This window comes from Muntiacus reevesi, chromosome X, assembly GCF_963930625.1.
Source record: "Muntiacus reevesi chromosome X, mMunRee1.1, whole genome shotgun sequence".
Taxonomy (NCBI): domain Eukaryota; kingdom Metazoa; phylum Chordata; class Mammalia; order Artiodactyla; family Cervidae; genus Muntiacus; species Muntiacus reevesi.
In genome coordinates this window covers 9,345,713-9,360,999 of record NC_089271.1, presented here as the reverse complement: position 1 = coordinate 9,360,999, position 15,287 = coordinate 9,345,713, and the positions used below count along the sequence as shown (strand labels likewise).

The window sequence follows — 15,287 nt, the reverse complement described above, 5'->3', positions numbered from 1 at the left end:
CTTCATTGGCATCACCTGATAATTTCATTTTTACTTATAATTGTAAAAATGCACAAGAGCATGTAGAGGCAATACTCATTATTTTTTAAAATGCTGAAAAAAAAAAGCTCCTTTTTCTTCAAGAAAAAAAACAAGGTGAAGAGTAGCAGTTAACTACTGAATTTCAGCTATGAAAAAGTGACTGTGCTGTCAGGGCCACTGTGCTTAAGTCACGCCTCATGTATTTGGAGAGGGTGGGTTGCTCCATGTGATACTGGAGCAGGTGTAAGTTCAGAAGGACTCTCACCAATGGGAACCGTGGGTGTGCTAGGAAGGGAGTCACCACCAGGGAATGAAGGAGTCAGGGCCGAGAGGGGCCAAACCACGAAGCTGGAGCAGAAGTCTTATCAGAAGTGTCCTAGAAAGGAAGCTGAGGAGAAGGGTCCCGATTTGCCAGGGGCCAGGAGTCACAGCTCATGCTTGACAGAAGCCCTGTCTCGCCATGGCCCCTGGCAAGCCACGTAGGTGAACCTGCCCGAGTCATGGTGATCTCAGAGGAGCCCAGGGTAATTGGGGAAGGGTTCTGGCATGGGAATAAGCAAGAGCTAACACTTCATTTTTTTTAACACTTCATTTTTGAATGAAACAGTTTTATTGAGGTTTAATTCACATACCTTACAATTCACTCATTTAATGGGTATAATTTAACAGTATAGTCAGAGTTTTGCAAAGACTACCGCCATCAATTTTAAAAGTTTCATCAGCCCCAAAAGAAACCCTGTGCCTCTTAGTCATTGCTGCACCCAGTGCTCCCGTCTGCCTCAGCCCCTGGCAACCACTAATCTTTTGCCACTCTATAGATTTGCCTCTTCTGGGCACGTCATAGGACTGGAATCACACAATATGTCATCTGTTATGGTTAGTTTCTTTCATTCAGTGTAATGTTTTCAAGGTTCATCCACACTGGAGCATGTATCAGTTCTTCCTTCTTATGGCTGAGTAATTCCATTGTATAGGTATGTCACATTTTGTTTGCTTATTCATTGGTTGATGGACATTTGGGTTGTTTCCATTTTTTGGCTATTATCAGTAATGCTGCTGTGAATCATTTTGTGTACAAGTTTTTGTGTGGATAAATATTTTCATTTCTCTTGGGCATATAGTTAGGAGTGGAATTGTTGGGTCACTTGATAACTTCACATTTAACATTTTGAGAAACTGAAAACTGTTTTCAAAGCATTTACATTCAGACCAGCATTGTGTGAGAGCTCCAATTTCTCCACATCCTTGCCAACAGTTCTTTGTATCCATCCGAGTGGGTGTAATGGAGTGTCTCATCATGATTTTGATTTGTATTGCCCTGATGGCTAATGCTGTCAAGCATCTTTCTTTTCATATCCTTATTGGCCATTTGTATATTTCCTTCAGAGAAATGTCTATTAAGAGTCTTTGCCCATTTAAAAGTTGGGGTATTTGTTTTTTTATGATTGGGCTGTAAGATTTCTTTATATATTCTGGGTCCAAGTCCCTTATCAGATATATGAATTAGCATATCATGTAAATGATGTGCCCCCTCCAGCATTCATATTGCACCTCTACCATTTACTTTAAACTGGTATACGCCCGTGTAACCATTTACCTCAGATTTATAACTTTCAGAACTTTCCCCCTAGTAAGTTCTCGGTGCCTTTCTGCCTCGTGTGCCAAAGGAGGCCTTTCAGAGCTGAGAGTTCCCCAGGGTGTCTGACTCAGAGGATCACAGTGACCCCAGGCCTTCTCCCTCCCAGGGCCTCTAGCTACGCATTCCAGCTGGGGAGCCTGCCTGCCCGGCTCCTCCAGCTCCCCAAGCAGTATCCCTGTCTCCAGCCTCCTTCTCTGTTCCCACACTGGCCAGGGGCTCTGCGTGGGGAGGATGGGAGGTCAGTTCTGCCTGGAGCTGCTGCTGCTACTGAGGTGTAAGGACCCTGCAGAGGTAAGAAGATGTGGTGTGTACATTTCAGGCTGTCTGTGTTTGTGTCTCCTGCCTGAAGCGCAGCAGGACCCAAGCCAATAAGATCGTGGATGGCTTCATGGGCTAATAGTCCTGGAGCTGCAACGGGGGAAGGTAGACACAAGCAGGAAAGGGTGAGAGAAGCAGTCACTTTGGAGGGATTGACTAGCTGGTGCCAGCACCCGAGTCTCTTTCAGCTTCAAAGTTCAGATGGTTCAAATGACACTTCAGATGTCTCTGCCTGTTGCTTTAGGAGAAGGTTCAGAGCTTTCAAGCCAGGCTGACTGAAACACTACATATCATTGCCAAGACACTCATTTTTATTGAACACTTAAAGCAAATCTCAGTAAGGACCTGCCATTTCTTCGGCACCTTTCCTTTTGGCTGTTTTCTCAGTATTTGAAAATGGATGCAATTTGACTTTAGCAATGCACATTGGCTTATATTGTTAGTGTTGCATGCATCTTAGTGGCCTTTGATTGCAATATTTTTCTGAAACAGAGAAACTGAATGTAGGGACGGATTTGACGATGGCAGGGTCACCTGGCTAACCTGTGGTAGAACCGAGATTAAGTACCTTTGCTTTTGAGCTTCTCTTTGGGTCTGGATCTTTGGATGCCATAAAATCATGAAAATTCGGGAAAAGGGCAAATCGTGCCCTTCCCTTCAGTACAATGGAGGATGAAGATTCTATGACATTTACAGGCAGAATGGGTACTGATGTGAAACCACAAAATGTGGTCTGACTCTTGCATGCGGCAAAGACAGATGACTGATGGAGAAAAGCAGAAAGCCTTGGTTTTGCTGCTTGCAACCTCTGGTACAAACCTTGTTTTTTGTGGTTCCAGCTTTTTATGATTTCAGAGAAAGACCTAAAAATTTAGAATATTCCGAAAGTGTTCACAGAGCTTAGATACTTGCTCATTTTATATAGCTACAAGTAAAGGTTTCTTTGAATCCTTCCTAAAGGAACAGAAGGCATCATATTAAACATTAGCTTATTTGATGAATGTTTTTAACACCAAGAAGGTGAAGCCACAGACCTTCCTACAGATCAGCAGTCTCTTACCTTAAACTACATGACCATCTACTTCAATTCATATATGGAGTTCTTCCTCTCTCTATCGTGTGCACATTGCCACTATCTATATATTGTTAAAAGTATTGTAAATACATGAAAATTATTTAATTTGTTAAAAACCAAATTACTTTTGGAGAAAATTTATTTTTGTCTTAAGTCACCGTCATTTATAATCTGTTGAATGATCCATTTTGAAAGAGGGCAAAGACTTAAATACTGCAATTCTGGTTATTTACAGTATTAGCAGCAATAACAGAAATCAACTCAGGCTGCAGTGACTACAGGTTCCAAGCTACCTAACACCGTTCATCCAACACAGTTTTTTTTCTACCTGTGGGAAAATGAGCCACACAGGCAGTAAATCCCCTTTTGTTTTCCAACTCTCTTCGGAAATCCTACTGATAGGAATTGTGCATTTAAGCAATGTTCAGTAAATATGGTTAAAAATCCATCACTGTTTTTTTCTATTAAAAAATTTTTTTTGCAGTTGCTCATTTGTGGATATTTCCAGATTAAGAACAGAGTATTTGTGGAAACAAGGTTGAGCCCAAGTTCCTCATGACAGGGCGAACATTGGATTTTGTGAATCTTCCTTCTGAGCCTGAGTTTGTTCTGCATGTCACTGTGCAAATTCACAAACGTTTCCTTCTCTAGTCAGCACACTGTGGGGGGAGCCAGTTGGGAGTGCCACCTCGATAGCTAGGATGTGTGGAGGCTTCAGTGCAGGAGGCTGTTGAGATACTGAACCTTTTCATGTATTTTAATCTGGACATCAAGTGCCGGGTAGAGAAAGTATGCCAGCCAATTAGTTCTGAGTTAATGTCCTGAGAAGAATATGTCAGCAACCTTCCTATTCTGACCATTCTTTAGGATGCCACTTGAAATGGCCTCTCCATACGTGTTGGGCATGAGTTCAGTGCGCCTCCTGGGAAGCAAGATAATGTAGGGCCAAGGCCTGAATTTCCTAAATGTCCTTGGTTCCCACTGTAGCTTTCTCTGAATGAATCAATGAAAGACAGCACCTAGCTGTTCCCATAAGGTCTGGACTTGTGTTTGTTTGTTTTCAATCCACCTTTTGGAGCCAAGGAAAGGGTGAGGGCCGTTCATGCTCAGGTTCACACTCACAGGCGGGATGGATGAGTCTCTCCTGGTTGCCATGGCAAAGCTGCCCTGGAGTGGGGAAACTTGCCCATATTTGCAGAGCTTTCCTCCCCATGTGTGATGGTTCACCACAACTGCAGAGGAGTTATTGGATTGAGAGTTCTGTAGCTTTCTTTACAATGAACTCCTTATCACATCCTTGGGAGGTCAAATGGACAGGAAAAATTAAGTGGCAAGAGGAGACAAGCTTTATGACTCTGATCAGTTGAATTTTTATTTGCTCTTAGCAATATAAATTGGTTTAGTTAGGATCCTAGGGGCAGATGACAAATTAGTTAACCTTTAAAATGATACTCATCAAACATGGGACAGGGTTTGTGTTTTAAGAAATACCTAATTTCTTTTTCAAGTTGAATGTTTGAACACCTCCTCATCTATAAACTGAGTACAGAGACAAGGTTTCCTCTATAAGGTTGTGAAAATTGAAGGAGCCAATACATGTCATGTGCTTAGAACAGTGCCTAGACTATAACAAGAGTCCAGTAAATGTTTGGTGTTATTATTATCATCTTTACTTTTATAGGACTGTGTGGTAACTTTTTAATGCAAATGACAGTTCCTTGAGTAGATATTAAGCATACTGACCAGCCTCCAGATATTTTTCTAAATCTCCCTCAAGGAGTTTGCCAGTTAGTAGAGAGACCAAAGTAGAAACAAGTAGTTTCTTGAAATAGAGGCACACCCAACATATATCCTGGGAAACCTCGAGGCCTGAGCACTCCAGCCTGTGTAGACCAACAAGAAAAGGTCTCCAGATGAGGAGGCATTGAACTGAAGCTCATGTATGGTCATTCTCCTGATCTGTGGTGTATGGAGGCCAGGAGGGAGGGCCTTAATCACACTTGGAAGAGTGTCTTGAGTTTGATATTTGCACAGATAAGATGTTCTGTGTCTTGATTCTCTCAAATATTGTAGGTTTCCCAAGGTCTGCACTCAATCAAAGTAGGTCTCCTTTACTTACATCACACTGCTTTATATTCCTATGATTGTCAGAGGCTTTTGGTAATAATTTTGTGACCAAAACTTTACTCATCAAATATTGGGAGAGTGATGGTTCTGAAAATCGTGAGAATTAAGGCATCTTAAATTCCTGTCCACTCTTTGCACACAACTACTTATCTCATTATTCTGCCAAATTCAAGCAAATTTAAAAACCAGATGTTTCCCAAACAAACCAATAAGCTCTAATTCAGTGCTTATTCTAATGGCTAATGATCTGATTATTTTTCTCCTCCTTTCTCACTTGGCTAACACAACCACTTTTATGTAACTTCAGAAGAAGCAAATAACTATTCTAATTTCTGCAGAATTGCCTTGATTTAGACAAATCAGTTGATTTAATCCTAGAGTGACCATCTCTTCATCTTGCACGTTTTCTTTAACAGCCTGGTCACTCCCCAAGCTGTTTAGAGTTTTCTGATGCAGTTGATACAGGAAGTGAAAATCCTTTTGTATGAGGTCCTATAGCAAGTTTGCTAACTTTGAGATGTGAGCTTTTGGGTTTTCTTTCTCAGTGATGTTTTTAAAATGCATACAGACTCAGACACTTGTCCAGAGTCTCATTCTTTCTATATCTTAGGTTTTGAGCACACAGCATGACTCAGTGTTGGTGTTGTTTTCCAGAGTAGGGTTTCTCAACATGACCAGTGCTGACATTTAAGGCTGGGTCATTCTCTGTTGTGGGGGTCTGTCTTGTGCATTGAGGACGGTCAGCAGCATCCCTGGTCTCTCCCTACTAGATGCTGATAGTACCACTTCAGGCCTATCTGCATCCCCGCATGGTGACTCCAGACGTTGCCATATGTGCCCTAGAAACCACTGCCGCCTGGTTGAGTACCCCCTGCTCTAAAGAAACACAATTCGGTAAAGAAATGCCTGGAGTGGAATTAGCAAGGAGAGGTTCAGAGTTGGAAGTTGCTATATACGGGGGCCAGGCCTTACAAAGAAGGTAAAAGGAAGACATTCCGAGGGAGACTTTCTAGTGCTCTGGCTGCCGGTGAGCTCATGCTGCCCTCCCGGTGGCTTTACCCTCCTTCTGCCCTTAGAGTGATCTTAGAGGTGGCAGAGAACAGCCTCTGGGGGGTGTCAGATAGAAGGCAGGGGCCACGGAGCACAGCCATAGTGAGAGAGGTGTTCAGCTGGCTCTATGTCAGAGCTGGCCCATTGACGCAAGGCAGTTGTGTTCGACTTTGGAGCCTTTGGCAGAGAAAGCTTTCATACTTTCAAATTCTGTATCAGTCCCTGCTTCCACCTGTGTAGTGTTCCCTTTGTGGGTCTATAAAGCCAGGAGAAGAAGGCTCCCCCTTTCTGAATATGAGTGGTAGAGCGTGTTGACATAAAAGGACTCAGAGATGGACGTTAGTACTACTTATAGATGAAGAAATTGAGGCATAGAGAGGCAAGAAACTCATCCAAGTTTCCACATCAGATAGGCCAAGGTCACAATTGTGACCCCAGAACCCCCACATTCCACAGACAAATTCGAAGCATGGAAAATTCTTTGAAGAGGAAAACAAGATCTGGCTGTTCTGTGGGAGATATTTAACATTGTTGTAAAATTTTTTTGATTAAGAAAAAGAAAATAAATGCTGCACCTTGGGCTATTTTTTGTTGACCCTAGTGCCTGTTATTTGTAAGGGGCCTTCACTGATCTTGATTTTTTTGATGGGTGATTCAGGCATGATTTATTGAGGGAGGTATTTTGGGACCTACATGACCATTTCTTTTCCCTCACCCCAACCTGTCCTGTCCTCACCATTCCCAGCCCTATCTTACTCCTCAAGCATTATCTATTTCTAGAAGAGTCAGGTGTTTCAGATGAAGACTAGATGGATAGCCATTCCCTTCTCCAGGGGATCTTCTGACCCAAGGATTGAACTTGCATCTCCTGCATTATAGGCAGATTTTTTACTGTCTGACCTACCAGGGAAGCCCGTCTTATCTCTCAAGTATTATTTATTTCTAGAAGATTCAGGTGTTTCAGATGAAGACAGGATGAATTCTTCCCAGCAGGGAAGTGTTTTGGAATAAGTAAATTTCAGCTAGTGACTCCCTACTGATAAGGCTCTAGATCAAATGGGAGCAAAGGGAATTGTAAGGCAAATCATGAAACAACAACTAAAAATTCCAATTAACGAGAATTTCACAACAAACACAGGCTGATGGGTGTTTTATTAAAGCAATGTGGAACACAGCTAGAGGCCACTATGTTCTGGAAATGTGGGAAACTGGTTGAAATCATTTTTCTCTTGTGATCCCCATGTTGAGCCACAATCAAATCCCTTTTAAGAAAAATCAATACAGTTCCTTGCTATTTTGTATTCTTTTTAAAGCCTTGACCTTAAACTCAGTCTTTTTAGCAAGTGTTTATTGCTAAGGGGCAAACGTCAGATATGGGAGAAAATTCAGTGTTTTTGTGTTGAGTTGTGAGAGGAAGTGGTCAACTTGACTTTGTTTGTAAATAAAATGAACAACTTGATCTTTTCCCCTTGTATTTTTGTATTGAAAGACATATAATATGCCTTGATAATGATGATTAGTACAATGGCCATATAGTTTCTAAACGATTGGAATGGAGAAAAGTTTTATTTCAAATTTCAAATTGTTCAAATAGCACATGTCCTTTTACTGGAGGTAAACTTCGTGGACATGCAAGTGTGTCTGTCTGTGTGTGTACTCTCAAGCACGCAGGTAGCCATTTATCCTATGTTGTGCTGTTGGTTTGAACCACAAAATAGAAAAGAATGTAAATATTTCCCAACGCTTACAGGCAGTCAGCCACTCTCAGGGATGGACGAAAGTTTGTTATTTTTTTCTTTATCTTTCCATCAGCTTACACTTTGGCCTAATTCCAGTGAAACCCTAGGTCAAGGGCAGCCCCCGCCTTCTACCTCCAGTGTGGATGTGGCTGGTAGAGGACTGGAAATAAATGACCATTTTTTTTGGAACTAAAAGTGTCTCTTACAAGCAGAAAAATCAATTTAGCTGAACTCTGGATTTGTCTATATTAAAAGAACACTAGAAAGGAAACCATTTTGGAGTGTGTGATTCAGCCTGAGGAAGAGAAGGGTGTTTCTAGGGTTCTTAGAAAATTCCCATACAGGATCATACTTCCTGGAGTGCTTGGAAAATAACTTGTAATGGATAGTTGAGATATTCACTTTTAACCGGCAAGTCTGTTTGTTTCATCTTTTGTTTAAAATCTTTGAATTCCTAGGAGTTGCTTTTCTACCTCAGGAGGCACTGTCTAGTAAAACTCTGGGTGGTAAAAGAAATGTTCTGCATCTTTGCAGTCCAATGTGGTAGCCACTAGCCACATGTGTCTCGTGTGACTGAGGAACTGAATTTGAAAATTAATTTCATTTTCATTAAAAAAAATTTGAATAGCCACTTGAGGATCTTTACTGAACAGTGCCAAGTGTAGAGCATAATTACCAGTCAGCATATGTCTTTGATTTTAAATATTTCATTATATTATCACCTTAAATTTTGATTTGTAAAATGTGACAACTATTACTCTTTCTAACTAAGTGACGATTACTTCCAGGTAATCCTTCATTTCCCATCCTCTTTGCATGCTAACAATGCATATATTATAATAACATGTCTTACACTTTTATTCTAATTTTGCTGCTGCACAGTATTGTTAAAGGACTCTTGCCTTCCAAATAGCTCATTATCCAAGAGCCATATATCTGGCAAGGAGTAATAAGCATTACTCATGAATTTAAGATGCCAATCTTGGGTTTTCTTTCAAATTGTTTTCAATTTAATAAAACCAAACTTCCATAAAAAAATAGGGGGTTATGAAAATAGAGCCTAGAAATTAGCATGTTAAACTGCATTTTCCTTTGCCCTTTCTAATAAGTGAACTGTGAGCATTTTCTGGTTAATTGGAATGGGTATTGACTGAAGTTGAACTCTTCAGATGATTCAGACCCGATGTAATTAAGCATAGGAGAGAAAAATATACATTATAGCCAGTTGAAGCCCAAAAGTAAAATTAGATAATTGACTAATTTTAAGTGGGCAAGTAGTTTAGGTATTATTTGAATCAAAAGAGAACTAACCCATTTAATTTGAAGTCATCACAAGCCTTCTCTCTTTAAGGGGTTAGGACTTAGACACTGAGTTTTCTCTTTGACCTGCCTGCTCTTTGAATCCAGCTAATCTCTGATAGAATTTCAGTAGGAGCTGCTTTGGTGATCATTTCTATTTTACTTTATTTTTGTTGTTTCTAAATTCTTTTTCCTTAACTTTACAATGCTCATATCTTCTTTGTTGTTTGACTGTATTATTCGTTTTTGTTCCTGCTAAAGCCAGTTGCCTCATTCCTTTCACCCTTCTTTGGTCCAAATATTTCTCTGAAAAATCAAGTACATATAAACTGATTTCTGCTGGGAATTTACCTGAAGGGGACTCACTAAGATCCAAAACTCACATCAAAGGGAACTGAAGGGAGGTATGTCTGAATTGAAGCAGAAAAAAGGGAAAACAAACTTGAAAAATTAAATTTGTTCTTGATTACAGAAGTAATTTATTATGTTTTTTGTAGAAAAATTGGATCTTCATACAAAGAGATGTATCTTCCTTCTAGTTTTTTTCTACACACATTTATATATGTGTGTTCAGATTATCTACACATTATGAAAAGTGAAGTGTTAGTCACTCAGTTGTGTCCGACTCTGTGATCCCAAGGTCTGAGGCTACAGTCCATGGGATTCTCCAGGCATGAATACTGGAGTGGGTTACCATTCTCTTCTCCAGGGGATCTTCCCCACCCAGGGATCAAACCTGAGTCTCCCACACTGCAGGCAGATTCTTTATGGTCTGAGCCACCAGGGAAGCCCTGTTTACATGTTATGGCTACACGTAATGTTCACATTTGATATACAGTCTTGGTCTTAGATTTTACTTTATCACATTTTTTCCACTAATAAATTTTCTTCTAGAGATACTTTTTACCACATAATTCCTTCAGATACATACAGACAAATTTCAGAGATGCAGGTTCTCAGTAGAATACATAATCATCATCTTTGAACATGTCTTACCATACATTTTGATGACTCTCTTTGGGTAATTCCTAGACATATATTTGCACCCTGGGAAAGTTATGCATATTGAAGCCCTCACCAACAAGGAGTGAATGAGAGCAGAACAGATTTTAAATGTATTAGTGACATGGGAGTGGTTATGGTGAGATGAGAATTTCCTTGAGGTTATATACTCAACTTCATCTGTATTTTTAGCTTAATTTCAAAGACATAGCACACCTTTGTCAATAATATACTCTTGTGTTTCTTTTTTGCTGATTTAAGAAGTTTTTATATATGTTTGTGTTTATTAGTATGTTTATGATCAGTGTTGCTATTTATTTCAGCCTATACTTTGAGTCTTAGTCATTAGTATCTAGTGATTTTTCTTCCATATTTTATTCAAAAACATATAACATTGGGCAGCTAAGCTTGAGTTTGAATGAATTAGAAATGCTCTTTTTTATTTAATTTACATCAGTTTTGTTACATTCCGTGGTGATACTTTGTGTTACACTAGGTAGCCACACACATCTACATGTCAATTGTCGACTGCAGTCATCTGCTACATATAGGCAATCAGGAAATAAAATAACCTCAAAGTGACCAGAATAACAATCCAAAGGTCAATGTACTTTATTTTGTTAGGAAGAAAATGAATACAAAGTAACCTACATATTAGAAGATGTAAATATACACTAACAAAAAGAAGGAATTGCCTGGAGCAGAAAGGAATGGTTAGACTGACAACCTAATATCAGGTAATTTAAAACAGGCATCAGAGCTTTATTGCTTCTAAATTTCCAAGACAACTCACTTCAGTGATGGGATGTTCATATGTCTCATTCTGGACCATCAAATAGATCCTATGTTGTGGTTAACATGCATGTCCATTATAGAAGACTATGATGAAAATGGTTTGTTAAAACATATGTTTGGGCATTTAATACAGAAGTTTCAGTTTCTTGTCACTTACGCAGGACGCCTCATTCCATAGTGAGCAGTCCTCAGTTCAGAGCCTGAACTTTTCCCTGTAATTCAGATATGTGATTTGAATATATGTATATAATTTGAATTATTTTAAAACTAGAATAATTTTGTCAGTGACCTTCCCAAATAGAGAATCCTCTTATATCAGAAAACTTGAAAGCAACTCGAGTCTGATTTGAAATTTTGTGTTCTTTTCAATATCACACATAGTTTTCAAGTAACATCATTCCTTACATCCTTAAAATGTTTTTCAGTATGTATAAACATAATGGCAATATTTTCATGAGCCGTGGAAGACAAGTGTGTTGGGGGCATATATTTTGGAGACTCTACCAGGATATATATTTCTATCTTTCTACTAGATGTTTTTTTTTTCAGGAAAGTCATTGACAAAACAATTCTCCTTAGTCCTGATCATATAAGCGTTACATTGTTGGAAGAGAAAGTTGGCTGTCATGACATAAATGACAAGGCTCTTGATGTCGATGTCATGACCCACTAATCAATTATTACCCACAATTGAAAGACACTAGCATGGAAATAGAGTGCATCATTCATCTAGAGATAGATGGTTCCAAGGTTGGTTATTTCAGGGGCACCGAAGACCTAGAGACTTTCTGCCTTTCTACTTGTCCCCCCTGGTTACGAGACGGCAGACACAACTCCAGCTATCACATCCTCAAACAAATAGATCCAAAGACAGAACAGCACTTTGCCCTAGCATGTGTATACACAGTTTTTTGGGGTTTTTTAATGTATTTATTTTTTAATTGAAGGATAATTGCTTTATAGGCTCGGTAACAACTTAGGTACACAGTTTTAATTAGGGAGTAATTCTTTTCCCCAGAAGCTCCGCCTCTCCTATTAGATTTCCCTTTTGGCCTCATTCATTGTTCAGGTTCCAACACAACCAATCCCTAAACCAATCACTAAGGAGGAAAACAGATGCCACATTTGGTGTGGTTATATGGTATTTTGTAGTAATTGATGCTATAATTGGAGGAGTGAGTATTTGTTCTGTGGGACAGGGGAGGGGGCTCCTCCCTCCTGAATTTGTGGAAAGCCTGATGCTGGGATTAATTCCAGCACTGCCAACAAGGACCGAGTGGTGAAGAAAACTGTTGGACACATGGCTAATGATGCCTGCCTGGGTCGGGAAGATCCCCTGTAGAAAGAAATGCCAACACACTCCAGTGTTCTTGCCAAGATAATCCCATGGACAGGGGAGTCTGGCGGGCTACAGTCCATGGGGTCGCAAAGACTTGGACATGACTGAGTGACTAACACTTTCTTTCATATTTGCCAAGGCATTTTGACAATACCTCTGTCATGGTGTTAACACTATTAGGCTTTCTCTTATCATTATTTGTGAGCTTATTTTAGCCCTTCAGTAGATTCTAGATTCCTTAAGGATGGGGACTTACCATTTTTATCAGGACACGGGATAGTGCCTTACCCTAGAGGGTGATTAATAAATATATACTAAATTGATTAGAATTGGCCCATGTCAGTTGATTAAAAGCTTTATTTCTGACTTTTTAATTTACTCTAAATTCTTTAAAATCAGGTTATTTGCTTGAATATTGACACCCTCCCAGTAATGTTTATTCATTTCAGAAAATGATTAAGGGGTCTTAATCATAAAGGTATTGGAATAAAGTTACTGTGGGTACTGTGTAATATAAACCCTAAAAAAACTGTTTACAATTCTGTTTGGGTGTAGGAGGAGAAAAGAATTCAAATATAAATATAAGTGGGAAAGTAAAACTGTATTGAGTCCATTTTATGCATCTGTTAACATTTTGAAGACTATACAGTAGAATTTATCATCTTAAAGATTATGAAGTGAAAGAAATGACTTGTATATAAAACTGCTGTGGTTCCCTATTTGAAGCTCCATTTAATAAAAGTTTTCTTAGGAAAATGCCTCAAAGATTTAAAATTCAGTACATTATTTTATGTGTCACATAATTTCATTAAAAAATTGCTTTCAGTAGAATGAGATCAAAAGACCAGATTTTGGTTACTAATGTGGTGTGAGGTATAAAACCACTGCTCCAAGTTTTCAGTTGTTTTGTAATATAAACATTTCAGAAAAGCTTATATTTTTAATGTAAAGAATTCTTCATATAAACTTCCCTTCATTTGGTTCTGGCTTCCCAGGTGCTTTAGTGGTAAAGAATTCTCTTGCCAATGCAGGAGATGCAGGTTCGATCCCTGGGTTGGGAAGATTCCCTGGAGGAGGAAATGGCAACCCACTCTAGTATTCTTGCCTGGGAAATCTCATGAATAGAGGAGTCTGGTGGGCTACCATCCATGGGGTCACAAAGAGTCGGACATCATTGAGCAACTGAACAACAACATTTTGTTCTGACTCAGTGACTATATACTTGTTCATAATTTTTCACATTACCAACTATTACAACTACTATGTAAACTTCTATTTTTTAAAAGTTTTGAGATGGTGTAATTTAAATTGTCTCTAAAAAGAAATATAGTCCTCATTTGCCTGCAGAATGGTCAATTTGTAGGTGTAAATGAGCAGTTCCTATCTTATTCAAGAAGATCCATTTATAATATCTTCTTTCCAGTTACATGAAATTTTAAGTTTAATTCAGCACAAAATCAGGAATGATTTTTAAAACTTTTTATTGTTTGCTTATTTTTAGTTACAGAATTTACTAAGTAAGGTGGTGGTAGGAAAAAATCTTTGTGTTCTTGTGTCTTTCTGAAAGCAACTGAAGTATTTACTTCAGGTCTTTTCTCATTTTCTGATCTTTTAATCCTGGAAAAAAATTGCAAAACAAGCAAGTAAAGCAATTTACAAATATTCTTAGTGAATACCATTTATAGTAACAAATATGGCTTCAATTTTGCCAAAACAATATTATAGCCATTGAAGTTGAACTCTATAATTTTCAAACTTTCTTTGTTGTCTCATAGTCATTAGATAAGAGGTGTCCAGGATGGAGGCCCCTGCCTTCAGAATACTTAAAACAATTATCGAATAATGAAATAACAATTGCTGCCTTTTGTTGAGTCCTTTCTGCATGGTCATTTCTGAACTCATCACTTTATTTTCTTAAGACAACTCTAAGATGCTATCACTATTTAACTCTAATTTTAGATGGGAGTTTTAAAGAGTGCAAACTACCTATGCAAAGTCACCTTTCCGGTGAATAGCTCTGACAAGGTTTATAAAGTTCATGACATTAACTATTAATAAAGAGATAAATGCATTTTTTTGAGATAAACACATTTTCTATACAAAGAGGTAACCTGTACCTTAGACTAGAATAATCAACTGTAGGCACCAGATTATTTGGAATACAATCATTTTTCAAATGTGCTCCATATTTTCCACAAATATGCCTGTGTTCTCCACAAATATGCCCATAATTTTGAAGCCTTATATAACATATAATTTTATTGGAAAACTATGGTATTTGTTCTTAGACAAAGGCTTGAAAGTTATCGGATTTAGTTACTTTCTCTCATTTTAAAGGGAAAACACCCATATAGTTGAAGTGACTTGTTAAATAGCATCTCCTTTTTAGGTGCAGAGTTATAATTGGAACCCAGGTAACCCGGCTCCCCATCCAGGTCATTTCTACCCCACCCCTCACTTTCTCAGTAGAAAATCATTAATAACATTTATAGCTTGGAATTACATTTGAAGACATACATACAGTAGAATTACATAATCTCTTATACACAAAAGTGAGGGTTTATATATATGGATAAGGGTCACTTAATGACTATTTCCCACTCATTTGGAAGAGTGGGAAAGAGCTTTCTGTAATGAAAGGATATTTTGTCCTTTAAGACTTATTGCTTAAAAAAATCTACAGAATCCCAGCACTGAAAAAGAATCTAGCAATCTGTCTAGTTTAGCTTCCTCCAAGTTAGATTCAAAACCACTTTAAACAAGTAATTTTCCTTTAGGTTTTCAAAGAGATCTCCCACCTACCTGTTCAAATATCTGCATCCCCTCATTGGCAACAATTACCCTTTAAAAAGAAATCTCCAGTTCAGTTCTAGCCTATTCTTG

General features: G+C 38.6%; 1 protein-coding gene across 6 annotated transcripts in view; it reads left to right on the top strand.

Moving 5' to 3' along the window:
* Positions 1-15,287, top strand: part of ARHGAP6 (Rho GTPase activating protein 6) — a 514,399-nt gene that overhangs the window by 357,722 nt on the left and 141,390 nt on the right. Inside the window, exon 1 of one of the 6 annotated variants that reach the window (XM_065915771.1) lies at positions 1,935-1,951. The exons of the other annotated variants lie outside the window; for them this stretch is intronic. The gene's annotated coding sequence lies outside the window, so the exon portion shown is untranslated. Of the gene's footprint in view, positions 1-1,934; positions 1,952-15,287 lie in introns of those variants that run through there. 6 annotated transcript variants of the gene reach the window in all.